The sequence below is a fragment of the Lissotriton helveticus genome, chromosome 2_1, assembly GCF_964261635.1.
Source record: "Lissotriton helveticus chromosome 2_1, aLisHel1.1, whole genome shotgun sequence".
Taxonomy (NCBI): domain Eukaryota; kingdom Metazoa; phylum Chordata; class Amphibia; order Caudata; family Salamandridae; genus Lissotriton; species Lissotriton helveticus.
This window is the reverse complement of record NC_136059.1, coordinates 1,791,146,535-1,791,151,428: the sequence shown is the minus strand read 5'-3', so window position 1 is coordinate 1,791,151,428 and position 4,894 is coordinate 1,791,146,535.

Sequence of the window (4,894 nt, the reverse complement as noted above, 5' to 3'; positions counted from 1 at the left end):
GACAAGTTGACCTTGTAGATCAGGACAACTTGTTTTAGTCCTGAGAACAAGCTCAAAATGGGACCGAAGCTTTCATCAGGACCAAGAAAACTCCCTCACAGGTTTGCCCCCTTGGGACTTAGCATATCGTCTATGTATAATAACTGTGAAAGTATAGTGTGCTTGTGATGCATAAAAAGTGGGGAAAATTCAGAACTGTATGGTTATGTGTAATCAATATTTTGGTATTCTTCTAAACTGAAAAACAGACATATGAAACAAGACAGCGCTATAATGGAACATCCTTGCATTTTTGCGATCCTTGCCGTCAAGTAGCCCTTACTTCTATCTTTCGGATGAAAGGTCCCTTAGTAATCCTGCTTTTACTTTGAAGTTACTAAGAGATGGGCATCTTCATAGACAAGGCACCGAAGTGCATTTCTTTCTTTGCTTCTTGGCCTTCATGAACAGTGTCTCCCCCTCAATCCGCCATCCTCTTCCGGGGTTTTTGCATTTAAGGTATAGATCTCTATGAAAAATGTGAGTAAAGACAACCTTTGGAGGTTCTCTATTTAAACCTTTCCACACCTGTCAACTGGGAGTGTTAGAAACAAAGCTTACTTTCTGAAGTGCATGACAAACAAGATGTATGCCACCTGTTGAAGGTACAGTTTTATGCTTTGATCAGTTCTGAGCCATGTCCATCCACACACCTCAGTACTCATAGTCATCACGCAGGTTTTTAGCAGTGACTAAAGATCTACTTTATAATTTTAAAACTCCTAGAATTCTGTGTCTTCAAAGTAATCTCTGGAGTGTGAATAGGCCTAATTTTACCCATATATAAAAAGCCAGAAATGTAACAGCTACCCTATATTTTACCAGTTCAAATCATTATTTTCCATTTGAGACATTAACTTCAGCACAAATCGTGGCTTTGATCCTTTTGCCCATATTCAGCATTCCACTTGGAATTGAGACCAAACTTACAGCGGATGGTCAGTAGTACAAACAACAACATTGCCATTGGTCTGACTTTGTTTGAACAGTTCTGAACAACTTATTTTTCTTCATCTTATTTATTCATTCGATACAGCGCTACAGACCAGCTATATGAGCGTTTTACGAGTAACAAGAAAACAACTAGGCAGCAGCTGTAAAGATGTGTAATTGCAAATTAACATTTGAAAAGGGGGTAGAAAGTAGGAATTTACTATCCCATACCAGCCAGAAATGGATGAAAGAGTCAAGATTAGAAATTCCCTTTTTTTGTGGAAGAGGAAATTTTTGAGTTTTTTGTGGAAGGCCCAAAGAGAGTATCCAATCTATGTGTCTGGAAGTAGGGGGATCAATATTTGGCTGCGGTCGCTTGAAAAGTTTTTTTTACAGATTGCTTCTGAGCTTTGAAGTTTACAGCCACAAGAAAGCTTTGTTTCTGAGACCTCCCGAGGCACCAAATATGAAGAACTTACTGGCCAAGTAAAAAGGAATTTGAGATTGTAGACTGTGATGGTTAGTGTAGGCTGGTTTGAAATTCATGCAGCCTCCATGGGGGACAAATGTAGTTCCATGAGGATCGGTTTAATGTGCTTGAATTGTTATGAACCATTGGTGTATAAAGTTAAAAGTAAAAAGTTACTTGTAGAGGATGCCTTTTTGTGGAGGAGGCACCCCTTTACCAGCAGAATACTTGGGGGGTCCATAGTCCTGAGAGACCTCCCACTACTCGCCACATATACAGTAGTGGTGGTGGTGGCGGCGGCTAGAGTGTGGACATTTGGCCCTGCCCAGGGCTCTTCCCTTCCCAAACACCAATGGATAGAGAAGGCTGTAGCGCAGAGCCTCGGGGGCTGCAGTGGTGCCCCCCTGGAGCTCACCCCCGCTCACTCATATCAACCGCTGGTCTCCTCGGCACTCCGCCTTCGTTGAATGAGTGCTTCCCTGGGTGGGATGGGCGAGAGGCCATCTTGTGGCTCTGGAGGTCCGTTCCGTGCCTGCGACAGCGAGGAGAGATGCCGTCAGCACCAAAGTGCCGTCCCGCTGCCATATGGACCAGTGGCAGCCTGGTCGCCACCCTGCCCGCCCCGGGCTGGGAGCAAGAAGTCATCCTACTGCGCTTGGTGCAGACTCTGTTTCTGAGGTGATCACATGGTGCCTCAGACTGCTGGAGTATGGCACCGGACAGGGAGTCAAGGAGGGTGCGGCGATGCCGGAAGGGGAGAGGTCACATTTTGGAAAGTGCAGTTGATGGCAAGCGAACACTGGGGACAGGTGGTGTGTCGTGCCCAGACACTGGGCACTAGGACCCTGGGTCTGGGGCAAAGGAAAGGGGGACACCGGACACCACTTCCTGTCAGGGGAGCAGGGCGGGACAGAAGATGACCAGCAGGGCAAGGGGCAAGACGCACGCAGATGCTGTACCATAGAAGATAATAAAGTTACCTTATTGCAAGCCACCGCGTCCTGTGATCCTTGGGGCTCTAGGATATGACAACTGGCGACGAGGACACACGTATCGAGTGCCCAGCAGGAGTGCAGGAGCGAGACCAGGAGCCCACCATGGGTCGCGTCGAGTGACGAGCGACAACATCAGCGAGACCAAGAGCCCACCCTGGTTCGCGTGTAAGTGAAGAAAGCGGCGCAGGAGCCCACCCCGACCGCTACAGAAGATGAAAAAGAAGCATCCCAAGATCACCGGTAAGCCAGACTGAATGAGCCGAGTGAGCGCGAACATCGAGCAATTTGAGCGCGAGCTCTCGTGAGAATCCCGGCGGCCATTTTGAAGCCAGGCAGATGGGCCAATCAGCGCAAGAGAAGATCGGGCGGCCATTTTGAAGTCAGGCAACGCTCGGATTGGTCCCGAAGTCTCACGAGAATCACGGCGGCCATTTTGAAGTCAGGCAAATGAACTAATAGGGGAGCGGAAAAGACCGGCGGCCATTTTGAAGTCAGGCAAAAAGGAAAAAGCCACGAGAGTGCCGAAAAGAGCACCAAAAGAAGGAAAAAGAAGCTCAAGGCAGTGCAAATGAATAAATAAGTAAAAAAAAATAAAAGAGTGAAAAGAAAGCACAAACAGATGCAAACAAGGGACACATTAAAATAAAAGAAGGAACAGAGGAGAATAGTGAAACAATAGAGACGCACGCAAGTGCCACCAAGAGCACCAAGAAAAGCAAAATGGCAGAGCCAAGGAGTGAAAGGCAGAGCGCCTAATATCGCAGACCTCTCCCATTCAATCTGTCAGAGCCGCAAGTGCGTATAAGATGGGAGAGATGGGTCAGGAGATTCGAGAGGTACATGGAGTCCACGGATGTGACAGAGGCCAAACAACTGGGTCTGTTCCTCAACCTAGTGGGCGATGAAGTAGACCATCTACTAGTGACCCTACCAGAAGACGAGATATCGACGTACACGGGACTGACAAAGTGTCTAACGAACAAATTTGATCCTCAGAGGAACATTGATTTTGAGCGATATAACTTCGACAAGTACAACAACGAGCAAGCGATTCGCCTGTGCACCATTGAAGAATGCCGTGATACGGATTTCCGTGCGAGAATCCTGAAGGAACCAACCTCACTGGAAAAGATCCTGTCACTAGCAAGAGCCAAGGCAAGAGCGACAGTGCAAGCAAAGCAAATGGAGCGAGGAAAAGAACGGCGAGTTGAACAAGGCCACCGCATGACAGAGAGCAGCCGCACAAGCAGCTGGAACAAAGGGCAGAATGAACAGGCGACAAGGAAGCAACCTGAATCGACCTGCTACAGATGTGGAATTGAGTTTCCACACAGAGGCATGTGCCCGGCATTTGGCCAAACATGCAGGAAATGCAACAGAAACAACCACTTTGCCAGCGTATGCCAGGGACTGCAATTTAGAAGTGAAAGAGGAAGATCGGGAAGACCGCGAATGATGTCAAGCAGACATGTCAGACATGTCGAAACAGCAAACAGAAGCTCCTCGATAGAGTCAGGAGAAGAAGGGGAAGAAGAAAAAGTAGAACGACTCTACCTCATGTCAGACGCTGCTGCCATGTCCACAGATGAAGGCGGAAATCAAGAAAGCATTCGCCTTGTGGACAAGAACACGATAAAGAAGACGGAGTCCGTGACCATAGACGTAGGACCACACAAAGCAAGGTTTGTGCTAGACAGCGGCGCAACATGTAACATCATGTGTGTGTCGGAATATGAGAAGATGGAAGTGAAGCCAGTGTTGAAGCCATCAAGAGTTGAGGTATTCACATGGGGGTCAAGAAAACCAGTGACAAACATGGGAAAATTCACAGAGAACCTGACGTACAAAGGTCAAACGATCAAAGAAGAGATTCACGTGCTGAAAGGTGACATTCCAGCACTGTGCCTAGTGAGCAATGTCACAGCCCAGGTGATGGGCCTCCTCGAAATGACGTACAACATGTCAGAGAAGAAGAGCATCATGAAGGAATACCCCAAGTTACTGCAAGGACTAGGGAAGCTAAAGGGGCGCCAAATAACACTACACATTGATGAAGCAGTAAAACCAGTAGCTCAACACCACCAGCGAGTGCCAATACACCTGCAACAGAAAGTAGAAGAAGAGATTGAAGCGCTGCTCAAGCAAGACATCATAGAGCCAGCAGAAGGACCGACGCTCTGGGTGTCACCAATAGTGGCAGTACCGAAAATAAACACGTCCAAAATTCGCATCTGTGTTGACATGAGAATACCGAACACAGCGATCGAATGTGAGAGGCACCCTAGACCTCACCTTGATGATATAATCAGTTGCCTTACAGGCACATGACGCTTCTCCAAGCTAGATTTGTGCAAGGGATTTCATCAGCTAGAGCTCGACCCTCAGTAAAGGTATATCACAATGTTTTCCACGCACCTGGGTCTGTTCCGATATAAACGGCTGAGTTTTGGAATATCGT